Below are 16,705 nucleotides of genomic sequence, written 5' to 3' on the forward strand. Positions count from 1 at the left end.
TAGTGACGTTCTGGGCGGGGCCGATGACGAGGGAGGTGGGGCCGGTGACGGAGGAGGCGGGGCCGATGACGGCAGAGGCGGGGTGATGACGCGGGGTGGGGGTGTCAGGGGCGGGGTTTGAGTTTGGGCGGGTTTTGGGCTGGATTTAGGCTGGTTTGGGTGGGAAAAAAATTTTCCACCTGGCAACCCTGTCCAGAGTTGCCAGGTGGGCGGTTTTACCGCCCAATTGGGCGGTTTTCCGCGACCTGCTGCGGGAAATTTTTGCCCGCGGCGGGTTGCGGTTTTTTGGGCTTCTTTTTTTTTCTTTTGGGTGGTTTTCAGGCGGTTTTTTCGGCCGCGGGGGGTGGGGTTAGTGACGTTTTGGGCAGGGTTAGTGACGTTCTGGGCGGGGCTGATAACGAGGGAGGCGGGGCCAGTGACTGCAGAGGCGGGGTGATGACGCAGGGTGGGGGTGTCAGGGGCGGGGTTTGAGTTTGGGCTGGTTTGGGTGGGAAAAAAATTTTCCACCTGGCAACCCTGTGACCCGCTCTTTTCTTCTTGCTGCTCTTGTGCAGGTTGACGCTCAGTGGTCTTCGCTGCCTGCCCCCTGCTCTTCTTTCTTTTTGCTCCTCCAGGCCCCCTTAGCGGTAATGCACCAGAATGGCTTTGGAAACCCCAGAGTAAATGATGTTACAGTGGTCATTGTGGGACCTAAGGAAGGACTGTGTGTAAGAGAGTGAAACTGGCTCTGAGAGCTGAAAGTCCGGGGTGAAATGGGAGATACTTACTTACCATTACCTGTAACGGTCCCTCAGCGCGCGGACACAAGATGTATAACGCTATTAGTAGTAGTAGTAGCTGGTCGCGCGCCGCGGGGCGGGAAAAGGTTTGTTGACACTAACAGGTAAGTAGTAGTTGCTCCGGCGTCCCGCCCTTCTCTGACGTAACTTCCCGTTTCCGTCGAGGCGGGACGGTCTGAGGAGAGGAGAGGAGAGAGAGAGTCTGTTGCTGCTGAACGCCAGGCTCTGACTGAGCGAGAGACACAGAGAGGAGTTGTGTGTCAGAGGGGACGGGGCACCGGAGAAAGAGAAAAGCTGCGGCGGGAGTGTTGGTGGGGGAACCTCAGGTATGAGTTTGGCCAGCGGTGGGGAGAGGGGAACAGGGTCCTCGGGATGCGCGTGAGGAGAGAGCGAGAGTCCCGGGGATGCGCGTGAGGAGAGCGCGCGAGCGAGAGGTCTGGGTTATCTCTTGTCATAGAAGTGCTGCTACCTGGCGCATCCCGACCACTCCATGCAAAGGATTAAGGCGGTGGCTTTGCTCGGTCTGTTCGCCTTTTAAACCCCAGCCATCGCATCTGGCAAGAAATTCCACAGCTTGCTAAGTTCCTTTCACCATATAAAGGGATAAGGAAAGCCACAGACGAGGGGCCCTGGAGCCCAGTACCCCTAGGTTCCCACAACATTTCTTATTTCCCACATGATTAGACGCAATCATAGCCAAGCCCTTGTATCTAACTTTTGCAAATATATTCTTTATTCAAGAACTCACTAGCAAACCTCACTTTAACATAAGGCTGGGCAATGAATTACACATGATTTGGCTATTCAGTCACAAGATATATAACATCTAATGCAAAGTCTCCAAAACTGTTGGTGTAATCTTGTGTTTTGGTATTAGATGTTGTTAAATCATGGGCTTTCTCATTTCCAGGGATAAACAGTCCACCTGGCTAATAGCTTTTTTTTTTTTTTTTTTTTATGGACTTTTCTCCTTCACTTGCAACATTGGACTAACCCTGCATTTCTTGACATTTGCTCCACTCCTACCCTGGCAGAGATCATAATTAACAATCCATCTGACCTCATGTGCAACTTTCTTTAAATTAGTCACCCTATTGTCTAACTCCTCTTACTCTCTTACCTATCTATATGTTCCATATTTGCTTTACCCTTCACTATCAATTAAAATGACCTGTTATGTATTGTGTTGACATTGTAAGTAGTATACTATGCCATACTTTGTATTGTTATTTGAATATTTGTACTGCTGTAATTGCCTATTGCTCATGTTTGATCTATTCTTACTGTACACTGCCAGTTATTAACCTTTCTCCATCTTCTGCCCCCCCCCCCCCCCCGCACTTCCCTGTGCACCCCTCCTCCTCTGCCCATGGGGTTAGACTTTCACCCTTCACTCTTCTTGTATTCTTTGCAGGGCTCAGGAGATGCCTCTAAATTCCCTACTGCTTGTCCTATTGTTCTGTGAGACCAGACTTCAGTACACTGTGCCTACTGGGTGGGGTTCAGGAGTCCCCTCCCTACTCTCTGCATACCTAATGCCTTGCTGGATTTGGGAGACCTTTCCTTTTAACTCTGTATTTTCCATGTTCCCTGCATTCTCTCCCATCTTACCCCCATGGGAAGGAATAAAACCAGCAACCCCCTCGCCCTAATCCCCCCCATGTGGACTAGCATTTTTCCCTCTCTCTCCCCTTCACCCCAGATATTTTTAGTGCTGAAAACATGAGTAGCCTTGTTCAGATGTTAACAATGCAGTCATATGCTGAAGGCCAATTTTCTGATGGTGAACAGTACAGTAGCTGCGTAGATCATTAGAATGGTGAGACTGGCCACTGTTTAGCCGTTTGCAGCAGTACTGTTGTTTGCTTTATTTTTATCTTCATATACATCATCATAAATAAAAGAATGAACAGAATAATTTATACCAACTATCAGGCCTTTCTTGGAAAGAGAATTTCAAACCCTGTCTGAATAAAGCCAGGCTAGTTCACCTCCTTAATTCAGCAGGACGTCTGTTCCACCACTGTAATACGAAACGCCTTTTCCTTCCATTTCTATTGCTGTGAAGATCTTACTAGTTTACGAGATGCATACCTTTCTTGTTTTTAGCACAGTTAGATTTGGACTGCCAGAGCAGTGGGCTCCAGAGGCCAATCTCTTTCCTTTATAGGTTACAACAGTGCTTCTCAACCCAGTCCTTGGGGCACACCCAGCCAGTCGGGTTTCATGGTAACCCCAGTTAATTGGCATGATAGAGATTTACATGCACTTCTTCCTTGCATGCAAATCTATTTCATTCATATTCATTGTAGATATCCTGAAAACCTGATTGGCTAGGTGTGCTCTGGTTGCAAGATCTTGAAACTAAAAGGAAAAAAGTATGGTATAGATTTGAGACCTGTACAGAAATGGGGATCTTGGGAATCCTGTAGGGATGGAAGAAGTTGCTATGGGATTCCCTGGAGGAGTGTAGTCAAAATCTCTGGCAATTGCAGAAAGAGGTTTGGCAATAGGAGCACTAGAATGAGAGTTGGAATGCACTGAGTGGCAGACGGAATACTAGACTGAGGCATGGAACACTCACTGGTTGAATAGTGAATACTGCCTGAAGAACCATGGGAAGCTGTGTGGGGTCAGGAAGAAATGGAGAGCTGCAGTTAAATAAAAGTGTTGGTTCCTGTGGATACGGGTGGGGATGGAATGGATCTTAGCAAGTGCGGATTAGATTCCGGAGGGGATGGCCAGGGATGGGTAAAATTTCTGTTCCTGTGCTACTGTCTGGTATAGACCAGGGGTTCTCAACTCAGTCGTTGAGACACCCCCAGCTAGTCAGGCTTTCAGGATATCCACAATTAATATGCATGAGATAAATGTACTTGCATGTAGTACCTCCGTTGTATGCAAATCCGTCATGCATATTCATTATAGATATCCTGAAACCCTGATTGGCTAGGTGTGTCCCAAGGACTGGGTTGAAAACTCCTGGTATAGACTTTAAACCGCATTCATTCCCTCCTCCTGCTGGATCTGTGGCAGCAATTAAACACTTTTGCACATGCCCAGGAGCCTTCCCTCTGCTCTGCTGCCTCCCGCTCTTCTGTTTCCAGCAGAGGGGTGGAATGCTCTGGGGCATACAGGGCAAGATTTTCTTGAATTGCTTTTGTGGCTGTTTGAACAGTGGTGGTGGGCCCTGGCCTCTTCAGATTTTAATCCCCAAGTGGTACTGGGCTGCAGTTATCCATGGTGGGTGGGGGGAACAAAGTGGGCTGGAGAAAATGTGTCCTTGGGCTGTTTTTGGCCTGTAGGCCATATTCGGGGACTTCTGTTCTACACAAATATAAAAGGAAAAGAGAAATAAAGTACAACACCATATATAAACTCTTCAAATCTGCGATGTGAGAAAACATTCTAAATTGTCATCTGTGTCTCAACTTTTAAATAATGCCAAATGGAAAGAAAAAAACCTCAGAGCCCAGTCACAACCACATACAACCCTCTGTAGTGTCAAACTTAAGGGCAATTACCTCATAAAAAATCCTTCCAGTTGGTATTCAGATACACACAAAACATTATCAATTATTGGAATTATTTTGAAAAAAACTTATCCGATAACTGCTTAGTTCTCTCTCTCTCTTTTTTTTTTTAATCCCACTGATGATGGCCAGTGTTTTGCCTTTCACTGCGAAGTTAGCCAGTGATGCTTTATCTGTTGGTCCATATCACCCTGATGCAGCGAAAGGCGAAATGCTGGCCATTGTGGGATGAAAAAAGAGGACTAAGCAGTATTTTTTAAATCACAATAATTTATAGTGTTCTGTGTATATTTGAATACCAGCTGGAATGTTTTTTTTTTTTTTTTTTAATTCCTGTGAGGTAATTGCCCTTAGGTTTGACTTTGCAGGGTTGTATGTGGTTGTGACTGAGCTCTGAGGTTTTTTTCCATTCCATTCTGCATTATTTAAAGTTGAGAGACAGTTGTCAATTTAGAATGTTTTCCAATATCACAGAGTAAGTTTGAAGACTTCTGCTCTACACCCTACCTGGCCAGGTTTTGGAAATACTCTGCCCTCTCTCTCTCTACTCTTCTTGTGACAGTAACATGAAGTTTCATGTTCTGTGTGTAGGGTGGAGGGGAGGTATGAGGTACTTGACAGTATGGGGCTTTGTATGTAGGGTGGAGGGGACTGGGTGGGGGAGGGGTTGATGTCAGGGAGAATGCAGGTTGTAATTAGCTGAGGCCAGCAGTTTCTGGGAGGCAGCAAATTGTAGCTGCAGTGAACACAAAATGCTAAATCCCGACCACACAGACTCATCAGTGTGTCATTTTTACCTGCAGGAAGGGTAAGTGGCTCTTGGAAGTTGCCCTCATTAGCTATATATGTGTGATGTGGAACAGTTTTATTTTTAGATGTATGGTGTACAATTGTGTTTTTACAGGATATTCTGGGAACATTTGCCTTGAAGAGGTTATTAATGGTTTTTGTTCTTAATTGTTAAAATCTCAGGGAGGGGGGGTCTGAAAATTAGTGGGGATGGGGTGGTGATTATGATACAGTACAGAAGGTTCTCCTAGGATGTTTATTCCCCATGCACTGGTCCTGGATGAGCCACTTGGCTGCTATGTGCACAGGCCTGTGCACGTGTTGAAATACTGTGGGCTTGGTTAAGCACACACAGTCTGGAACACGTGTTATCTGAGTGTGATTGCCCATGCTGTTTGGTTTTTGAATGTTGGAATTGGGCTGTGGCAGTGGAGGGAGGATGGGCCCCTAAGATTCTTCATGTTTAATGAAATTAGTGAACCTTGTGTTTCCTCGTTACTTATCTCTGTGACTTTGCTTCCTTCTCTTGGTTAATATGGGTGTTTTTTTTTCTGATTCAGTGGTTTGGAGGCCTGTGCTATGATCATACTGAGCCCTGTTTGTTGGGAGAGGGGAGGAGGGTTCAGTGTTACGGAGGCAGGTCTTGTAGTCCTCTTTCTGAATTGGATAAACTTGTGTAAAGGGTGTGTTATATGTGTCTGTCTGATATCTGTCTGTGTGTTTAATGTTCTGCAGCTGGCTAGTGCCTAGTGTGTGGTTTGCCCTAAGACCAAAGAAGGGTGCTGGGTGCAGAGGAAGTAATCTGTGGTCTCCAGGGTCCCTCCCTTGAGAGCCCTGAGCTCTTCACTAGGCCTGTTTAAATTTTTAAAAAGGATTCTAGGGGTGATCCAGGAAATTACAGAGTGGTAAGCCTAACTTCAGTGCCGGGCAAAATAGTGGAAACTATTATAAAGAATAAAACTACAGAACACATAGACAAATATGGTTTAATGGGACAGAATCAGCATGGGTTCAGCCAAGGCAAGTCTTGTCTCACTACTACCTATTTCTATAGCGCTACTAGACGTACGCAGCGCTGTGTATTTGAACATGAAGAGACAGTCCCTGCTCAACAGAACTTACAAATCTAATCAGGACAGACAAACAGGACAAATAAGGGATAAGGGAATCACTAAGGTAGGACTGATAAAACATGGGTACTAAATGAGTGAATAGGGGTTAGGAGTTAAAAGCAGCATCGAAAAGGTGGGCTTTTAGTCTAGATTTGAAGATGGCCGTAGATGGAGCTTTATGAACTGGTTCAGGAGGTCTATTCCAGTCATATGGTGCAGCAAGATAAAAGGAACAGAGTCTGGAGTTGGCAGTGGAGGAGAAGGGCGCAGATAAGAGAGATTTACCCAGTGAATGGTGTTCCCGGGGAGGAATGTAGGGAGAGATGAGAGTGGAGAAGTACTGAGGAGCTGCAGAGTGAATGCACTTGCAAGTCAATTAGAGGAGTTTGAACTGTATGTGGAAATGGATAGGGAGCCAATGAAGTGACATGAGAAGAGGGCTAATATGAGCATAGTGACACTGGCAGAATATAAGTCTTGCAGCAGAATTTTGAACAGACTGAAGGGAAGAGAGATGGTTTAGTGGGAGACCTGTGAGAAGCAAGCTGCAATAGTCTAAGCAAGATTTCTCACCAATTTGCTTCATTTCTTTGAAGGCATAAATACCATATGTGACTTATATTCTGCTATATCTCCATAGGATTCAATGTAGATTACAAGAAAAGAAACATCTCAGAGAGGTGGAAGTACAGAAATATATCAAAACATTTCAGTCAAATGGAATTACAGAAGCATATCAGAACAAATTGGACCTATATTAAATCTATTTCAGAAAACCATAAAGCCTTCAGTTGTTTTCTAAACAAAAGATAAGACCACATAGGTCAGATATTTAGAAAAACAGACAGAATTTTGACCAGCCAAAGTTTTAAATACCATACAAGGTATTTTAAACTTATTTTGAGAATTAGACCAGAAGTCAGTGCAATTTAACAAAGAGAGGAGTCACCCTTCCAAATCTATTAGTTCTCATAATCAGTCTTGGTAGCCGTAATCTTCGCAACAATTTTGATGTTAAACCCCCAATAATCAATGTATGGCAATAGAACTGACTGTGCTATAGTGCAAAAACTCTCCATACTTACACTAGACCTTATTGCTCTCAACTGACACAGTTGAAAATTATTTTTTTTTTTACTATATTTATTTTTGTTACATTTGTACCCCGCGGTTTCCCACTCATGGCAGGCTCAATGCGGCTTACATATACAGGTACTTATTTGTACCTGGGGCAATGGAGGGTTAAGTGACTTGCCCAGAGTCACAAGGAGCTGCCTGTGCCTGAAGTGGGAATCGAACCCAGTTCCCCAGGACCAAAGTCCACCACCCTAACCACTAGGCCACTCCTCCACTATAGTATATGAGTATCAAAAGATAAATTCAAATTTAATATTACATCCAAAACTTTGTTAATATGCAAAGCTTCACCTGTAATCAAATTAAAATTGTTTTGAGGTAAATCATAATTCCCAAACCGAACAACATTTTTTTTGTCTATTTAACTTTTAAGAAATTTGTGCTAGCCCCACGAATCAATCAATGTGGGCACCCAGTCATAATAGCCCTGACAAAACAGCCTTGTAACAAAATAACCCTTTTTTTTGTTACATTTGTACCCCGCGCTTACATATTATATACAGGTACTTATTTGTACCTGGGCAATGGAGGGTTAGGTGACTTGCCCAGAGTCACAAGGAGCTGCCTGTGCCTGCAGTAAGAATCGAACCCAGTTCCCCAGGACCAAAGTCCATCACGCTAACAACTAGGCCACTCCTCCACTCCTTGACATTTCACACCCTAACAAAATGGCCCCTTACAAAACAGCCCCCTCAGAAAAAATATCACAAAAAATATAATAAACTACAACTGAAATCTTCACTCATAAAGACTCCTACCAGCATTCAGTTGCATAAAGCGTATATAAATAAAATTCTATTGCTACAAACTGGTATTCATGATCTGTTCTGCTATTTAAAGAAACTATTCTTCCATCAACATACTATTTAAAAAACAAAACAATATTGTCATCATTTTCATAGTCTTACCAACCTTATCCTGTTTGGCAAGGTAAGATTATTAGGAAAAAAATGCAGTCCCATGTTCTGGGCAGCGTGATCAGGTCCTTTTGTCGTGTGGCTACCCTGTCAAGGGTTATACTGTGGGCAGGCCATTTTGACAGTGGCTGTTATGTCGGGGGCTATTTTGACCAGGTACCATCAATGTGATATTTTCTGCTAACATTGATAGAGTATGTTCAAAAGTATCCATAGCAGGGCATAGTAAAAAGAAATATCTGCATAGGTCCACATTTATAAACTTAAATAAACCTGTGGATAAAGGTGAGCTGGTTGATGTAGTGTATATGGATTTTTAGAAGGCTTTTGACTAAGAGACTCCTGAGAAAATTAAAAAGTAATGGGATAGGAGGCAGTGTCCTTCTGTGGACTACGAATTGGCTATTGGATAGAAAACAGAGGATAAGGTTTAAGTGGCTATTTTTCTTAATGAAGGAGGGTGACTAGTGGAGTACTGCAGGGACCAGTGCTATTTAACATATTTATAAATGATCTGGAAAATGGAACAAGTGAGGTGATTAAATTTGCAGATGACACAAAACTATTCAAAGTTGTCAAAAGCATGCAGATTATGAAAAATTGCAGAAAGACCTTAGGAAGCTGGAAGACTGGGCATCCAAATGGCAGATGAAATTTAACGTGGAGAAATGCAAAATGATTCACATTGGGAAGAATAATCTGAATCATAGTTACCTGATGCTAGGGTCCTCCTTAGGAGTCAGCACTCAAGGAAAGATCTAGGTGTCATTGTAGAGAACACGCTGAAATCTTCTGCTCAGTGTGTGGCGGTGGCCAAAAAAGCAACCAGGATACTAGGAATTAGGAAAATAAAACCAAAATTTTATAATGCCTCTGTATCGCTCCATAGTGTGACCTCATCTTGAGTACTGCATTCAATTCTGGTTGCCGTATCTCAAAAAAGATGTAGTGGAATCGGGAAAAGGCTCAAAGAAGAGCGACCAAAATGATAAAGGGGATGGAACTGCTAAAGAGGTTAGGGCTCTTCAGCTTGGAAAAGAAATGGGGGGGGGGGGGGGAGGTTATGATTGAGGTTTACAAAATCCTGAGTGGTGTGGAACGGGTGGAGGTGAATTGATTTTTCACTCTTTCAAAAAGAGACCAGGGGGACACTCAATGAAATTACATGCAAATACTTTCAAAACAAATAGGAGGAAATATTTTTTCACTCAAAGAATAGTTAAGCGCTGTAACGCGCTACTGGAGGATGTGGTAACAACGGTTAGCGTTTCTGGGTTTAAAAAAGGTGTGGACAAGTTCTTGGATGAAATGTCCATTGTCTATTATTGAGATGGATATGGGGGAAGCCACTGCTTTTCCCGGGATTGGTATCATGGAATGTTGCTACTAATTGGGTTTCTGCCAGGTACTTGTGATACTGGGTTAGATGGATCATTAGTCTGAACCAGTATGGTTATTCTTATGCCCTTAAATTTGCAAGTGAAATTCAGGTTCTCTTGCTGATTGTTCCATCCCTGGGTTTGGTATTGCTCTACCCCCTTAACCTGTCTAGATGAAGCAGAGAGTTCCAGTCTCCTCTTTTCTGTCCTGATCCTGGAACACAGGATACTTCTCGATACCCTGTCCTCACTTGGATTCCAGGGCTCTGTCCTTTCCTGGTTCTCTTCCTACCTCTCCCTCCGCACCTTTAGTGTTCACTCTGGTGGATCCTCTTCTACTTCTATCCCTCTGCCTGTCGGCGTACCTCAGGGTTCTGTTCTTGGTCCCCTCCTCTTTTCTATCTACACTTCTTCCCTTGGTTCATTAATCTCATCCCATGGCTTTTCCTACCATCTCTATGCTGATGACTCCCAAATCTACCTTTCTACCCCTGATATCTCACCTTGCATCCAAACCAAAGTTTCAGCGTGCTTGTCTGACATTGCTGTCTGGATGTCTCAACGCCACCTGAAATTAAATATGACCAAAACCGAGCTTCTCATTTTCCCCCCCAAACCCACCTCCCCGCTCCCCCCGTTTTCTATTTCTGTTGATGGCTCCCTCATTCTCCCTGTCTCCTCAACTCGAAACCTTGGGGTCATCTTTGACTCTTCTCTCTCCTTCTCTGCTCATATCCAGCAGATTGCCAAGACCTGTCGTTTCTTTCTTTACAACATCCGTAAAATCCGCCCCTTTCTTTCCGAGCACTCTACCAAAACCCTCATCCACACCCTTGTCACCTCTCGTTTAGACTACTGCAATCTGCTTCTTGCTGGCCTCCCACTTATTCACCTCTCCCCTCTCCAGTCGGTTCAAAATTCTGCTGCCCGTCTCGTCTTCCGCCAGGGTCGCTTTACTCATACTACCCCTCTCCTCAAGACCCTTCACTGGCTCCCTATCCGTTTTCGCATCCTGTTCAAACTTCTTCTACTAACCTATAAATGTATTCACTCTGCTGCTCCCCAGTATCTCTCCACACTCGTCCTTCCCTACACCCCTTCCCGTGCACTCCGCTCCATGGATAAATCCTTCTTATCTGTTCCCTTCTCCACTACTGCCAACTCCAGACTTCGCGCCTTCTGTCTCGCTGCACCCTATGCCTGGAATAAACTTCCTGAGCCCCTACGTCTTGCCCCATCCTTGGCCACCTTTAAATCTAGACTGAAAGCCCACCTCTTTAACATTGCTTTTGACTCGTAACCACTTGTAACCACTCGCCTCCACCTACCCTCCTCTCCTCCTTCCTGTACACATTAATTGATTTGATTTGCTTACTTTATTTTTTGTCTATTAGATTGTAAGCTCTTTGAGCAGGGACTGTCTTTCTTCTATGTTTGTGCAGCGCTGCGTATGCCTTGTAGCGCTATAGAAATGCTAAAAACACAGCAGAATGCAAGGCTCGTTCACATCGAGAGCCTGGTACGAACAGCACTCGCATGCTCACTCTTTGCTTTTGTCCTTTTGGTTATCCTTGTTCATTGGTCATACGTCTGTATCTTTGGTTATAGTACATCTCCAGGAAATATAGAGTCAAGTGGAACTGATACTGTTTAAAATTACCTTAAGATAATAGTCAGCCACTGATTTAGAATTTTGGCTTAAGACAGGAAACTTGGAACAAGCTTTGTAGTTGGTTTGTACAAGTATGTTGTTGTCTCTTATATAATGGATGTTGTAGGGCATCAGTGGTAAGAGGAAGTGGGGGATCGAGGAGGTGGAGTTTCTGCTACCTGAGAACCTAAGATGTGCCCTGCTGGGTCAGACCAAAGGTCACTTATGTCCAGCATCCTTTCTGTGATCACTAGGAAATATCTGGCACATCCCAAAGAGTTACCTCTGTGCAGGGAAACTCACTCTCGGGTATGAGGGGTAGGAATCCGAGGTTTACTTCACTAATAACCTTAAACACACCCTCTCCAAAAGACATTATACGATGTGATACCCGCAAGCAAGACTTCTCTGGAGTAGCCCCCATACTCTGAAATGCACTCCCCGAAAGGCTCCACGTAACACAAGACTATCTGTACTTCACACACACACACACACACCCCTACCCTACTTTCTTACTCTCTTACCTATCTATATGTTACATCTTTGCTTTACCCTTCACTATCAATTAAAATGAATCCAGGTCACAAATACCTGGCAAGATCCCCCAAAAGTACAAAACATTTTATACTGCTTATCCCAGAAATAGTGGATTTTCCCCAAGTCCATTACATATTGTGTTGACATTGTAAATAGTATACTATGCCATACTTTGTACTATTTGTATATTTTTACTTCTGTAGTTGCCTACTGCTCATGTTTGATCTATTCTTACTGTACACTGCCTTGAGTGAATTCCTTCAAAAAGGCGGTAAATAAAATAACTGTGGAGGAGTAACCTAGTGGTTAGTGCAGTAGGCTTTGATCCTGGTGAACTGGGTTTGATTCCCACTGCAGCTGCTTGTGAGTGGGCAAGTCACTTGACCCTCCCTTGCCCCAGGTACAAAATATATAATATGTAAACTGCTTTGATTGGAACCATAGAAAGGTGATATATCAAGTCCCATCCCCTTTTGTTTTCTAAACTTGTCGAATGCCCCTTAAGCCCAGCTATATCTTGACCACATCCTAGGACAACTTCCACAGCATGACTGAGTGAAATTAGTTTTAATTTGCTACTTGTTAGTTTCATTGAGGGAGTAAACAGCTGTTCCCTATGTATGTGTTTCACCCTGCTCTTGATTTCTTAATCCTCTTATTATATCTCCAGGACCTAAGCTGTCTAACCCTCTCTTCATAAGGGAGGTGCTCTGTCTCTTTTATCATTGACGATAAAAGCATTGGCAATCTCAGTGGTGGGAAGCATTCTTTTATCATTCGGTGCCCTTGTGCCTTTTCAAGTTCCACTATATCCTTTTTCAGATGGGGTTACTAGAACTACACACAGTACTCTGATGTGGTCACACCATGGATCGATACAGAGCCATAGTGATATTTATTTCAATATTTATAAACTGTTCTTCATTCCTTCCAGAATAATTTCTGGTGCTACCCTCTTTATAACACACTAGTGGAGATTGACAATTAATATCAGTTGCATCCTTCCATCCTCTTCTACCTCCCCCCCCCCCCCCCCCCCCCCAAAGTATGTTTTGTGTTTGGGTGGAGCAGTCAGGAAGTGATAAGCTATCTATACAGGATGTGCAGGAACCATGGGCTGTCACACCTCTGACAGGCACAAATGAGCTTTGAAATTCTTGTGCTGCGGTTCTTTGTCTTCCGCTTCAGTTTTGCTGTACATTCCTGTATGTTTATTTATTTATATATTTTGGAGGACCGAAGATAGTTTGATATCTGTGATACAAAGTTCACCTTGCGATGCTTTTATTGATAAGCAATTGGCAGAAGACATTGGGGCTCACTGACTCACTCTGGAACACCTTGGTGTGAACTGGGACTGATTTTTTTGAGAGTTATTTTGTGTTGATCAGAGGGGGGCCCTGTGGGAGCTGATCACACTGCAGTGATTGTTTTACTGTTCTCATGTAATCATAAGAGCAAACTTGTGATCTCCAGTAAGGCATTGAATAACACATGGAAATTTGTGACTAGCCATCACCTACTGACCTCACGTGGTTGCTGTCAGAGGAGAGATGGGCTGCAGCACAGGATCACTAATATTCACACGCAAAATGTCACAATTCACCAAACAGAAAGACACTATGTTTTCTTCATTTGGTTTTGCATAAGTACATGTCTTTATTGAAATCTGTTCTCAGGTGAGAACAGAGTCTGTATCTAAAATCAGGTGTTACAGGTTTGTTGCAATGGAGAGAAGAATGCGTCCATCCCACTTCTTGTGTGGGCTGCGGTGCCAGGCTTCCTCAAGACCCAATCAAGCACAGTTCTCTTGCTAGAGTCCTGGCTCTCAGCACCCTGTGGAATGCTATTGATTGACTTGTTTTTGTGTCTTTCTCGAATCTTTGCTCCACTGTCTGCATTTCCAGGGCCTTCCTGCCAAGATCATGTCAATTTCTTCTTTCCATATGTCTTAACTTTTCCTCCTCTTTTTTGTGATCTTGGCCATCTTCAGCTTTTTCCTAACATCAATCCTGACTGTGTCTTTGGGTTTCCCCAGTCATCCAGCATTGTATCCTCTCACACTTTTTGCTTGCTCTCCCATTCCTGCACTTTAGTACTCCATTCCTTAAATTAGTTCTAGTCTTTTATGCTGTTCCTTTTAACCAGGTTTCGTATGCTTTGGTAGAGTGGTGAGCTATCTGCTTCAGTGGTACAATTTTTGCCAATGGGGTCATAACGCTTTGAGTGGTTGGAGGTACTTGGGTTTAAACTGTTTGCTTGCATTGCTTCTGAGATACACCGATATGTTACGGCTTTCTGCATAATTATAAACCTGACCTCCAGGACATGGTAGATTTTCATGGGGAAGTCAAGCAGGCAGGTCTGTGGAAAATGATGGCGCATGAGAAAGCTGGGCAGCTCTGTGCTTTATACTGAGAATCACCCATGGATACCTGCTGTCAAAGATAAACACTTAAGTTTTTTCATGTTGCTAGTTAACAGGTGAGTCTGTATAATACAAAGACTAGCAGGCATTTGAGAATGGGGAAGTATGAAAGTGATTGTGAGTGCCTGGAGATTGCCAAGTTTAGTCTTTGTCTTTACTGCTAAATTTACAGCAGGCAGTCGGAGGTCTGAAGTGCTTTTTCCTCTGGTTCATGCTCTTCTTTGCAGAGTTCCTGTTCAGTAAATTCTGCCCAGGACTCTGGTTCATGCTCTTCTTTGCAGAGTTCCTGTTCAGTAAATTCTGCCCAGGACTCTCTGGTTCCTGCTCTTCTTTGCAGAGTTACTGTTCAGTAAATTCTGCCCAAGTCTCTCTGAGATCCTGGTCCAGGAGCAACTGTACTGAATAGACTGTGAAATGAACAAACAAACAAAGTTCATTATGTTCTTTTTATCTGATATTACATACTATACTTAGGACCATACCAAGCTATGGTCGCACCCTGTGCAACTTGCTCTCATCCTATCTGCTTCGCCTCTGTGAATGAAAAGAGACCTATTGTGCAGCTCGTGATGCAGTGAAGAATTGAAGGTGGTCAGAAGGAAGAGCAGCCTGGAGATGGGTCAGGTTCGTAAGAAAGAAGTCATTGGTGACAACTCAGTTGGGTTTGGGAACAAGTGCCTGCGTCGGAGATTCTCTGGTTCTCAAAGGAATAAGTAGGTCAGCAAGTGCTCAGCACTGAATATTCTCTCCTCAGAGTGACACCTCACAGTTTGCTAATCTCCATGGTGGGAAGCCTTCAAGTCTAGAATAAACAGTTGTTGATCTAAAGAAGTGATTGTCAGAAGGAAGAGTAGTCACCAATCTTCACTTCCCTGGTGTGCTACATATACTGTGGCGGTTTCTTCCTGTTTCTGCCTGACAGTGCTGGCCATACCAGATACATTCACCATGGCAAGGGTTGCAGCTCTCTAGGAGATTTTGGATTTAGCTTGCACCTTTTTTCAGTAGTAGCTCAGTTACAATTGGAATCTTCCTGTCCCCAGAGAGTTTACAATCTCTTAAATTTGCATCTGAGGTAATGGAGGATTAAGTTAGTTGTCCAAGATCACAAGGGGCATCACTGGGATTTGAACCCTGGTTCTCAGCCCACTACTCCTACTTCTAAATAGAGCAGGAAGGCTGATTGTTAGGAGATTAAAGGAATGATTGTGGTTTTGTGAGACATGCCAAAAAGTTTAAAGTTCTTGCTTTAACATTTAAATGGCTGGATTTAGGGAATCCCAGTTAATCTGGCTAAGTTTGGTCGTGCTGTGTGACCATGTTAGGGCTTTTTATTGTCTCTAACTTCTGTGAAAGTAAATCCTTGGATCCTGTCATCTAATGCTGTTCTATAAACGGTGCCGTTTATAGAATAGCACTTAGCATGAAATTTTATCGGCACCATTTATATTGAACTGAGTCCTATTTGTCCAGAATTAAACATAGGAAAAGGGGGCCAGATGTGGGGTGTTCAGCAGGTGGGGTAGGAGTACCAGTTTAACATAATCTAACTGTGGAAACAGCAGTATTTGGCCATTACACTTTGAAATGATACGTTTAGCCGTGCCACGTGAAGCGTAGGTATACATGGCATATCTACTTTGGACTTCCCCTTATACCCCTACATTCATTAGTGCTTCCTTGGGCGAATCTCTTCATAAAGACAAGTAATAAATCCAAATAAATAAATGTCTATACAGAATTTGAAGCGTCTACATTGGGTGTTACATCCATTCTGCTGAATATTGGATTCAGTTTTATGAAATGAGAAATGCATGAGGTTGGCGTATGTCTAAAGTGATTTATTTTTGTTAACTCTAAACACACAGGGGCTGATGCAGCAGACTTTTCTGCTTTAGCATGGTGATTTGCTTGAGCTTTTCCAGTGCTAGTCTTACCAGCTGATGCCCAGAGACTTCTAGTGCAGACAAATCTCAAGAAAAAACACTGCTGAAGGATAAGCAGTGGACATGCAAACACTGAAACTTGGTACAGCCTGAGATTCTGGAGTTTGAGCTCTCGTGGTCTGCTTGGAGCTTCTGGGAAGCTCTGACAGTGTAATACAGGCAGAATTACAGCTCAGGTCCCTCTTGCATCCCGGCTGAGGTTTAATGCCCTACGATAACCTCTTCTAATGAATCTCTGCTGCTGTGTTTCCTGTGGATTAGAAAGGAGCAAATATCCATTGTTTTTCTTTTTTTTTGCTTGGAATTGGAGACCAGTAGTTTCCAGCTTTCTAGTATCTGATTACGTCTTAGAAAAGCCCCCATGTCCCTGTATCCTCCTCCATCCTCCCCTCCCCTCGCTACCTTACTGCCTGCTTCTAGAAAGTAGCCAGGGGAAGCTTAGTTGTCTTTTTATCACAGTTTCCTCAATGCAGAACTTGGCCCGTTCCCAAGACACA

The 16,705-nt window shown here is 43.6% G+C and overlaps 1 protein-coding gene across 1 annotated transcript in view; it reads left to right on the top strand.

Annotated features, from left to right (window-relative positions):
• The first annotated feature begins 935 nt into the window (after positions 1-935).
• FAM107B (family with sequence similarity 107 member B) overlaps positions 936-16,705 on the top strand; it is a 111,192-nt gene continuing 95,422 nt past the window's right edge. The window contains exon 1 of the mRNA XM_030216151.1: positions 936-1,105. The gene's annotated coding sequence lies outside the window, so the exon portion shown is untranslated. The remainder of the gene's footprint in view (positions 1,106-16,705) is intronic.

The sequence above is a fragment of the Microcaecilia unicolor genome, chromosome 10 (genome assembly GCF_901765095.1).
Source record: "Microcaecilia unicolor chromosome 10, aMicUni1.1, whole genome shotgun sequence".
NCBI classification, from domain to species: Eukaryota; Metazoa; Chordata; class Amphibia; order Gymnophiona; family Siphonopidae; genus Microcaecilia; species Microcaecilia unicolor.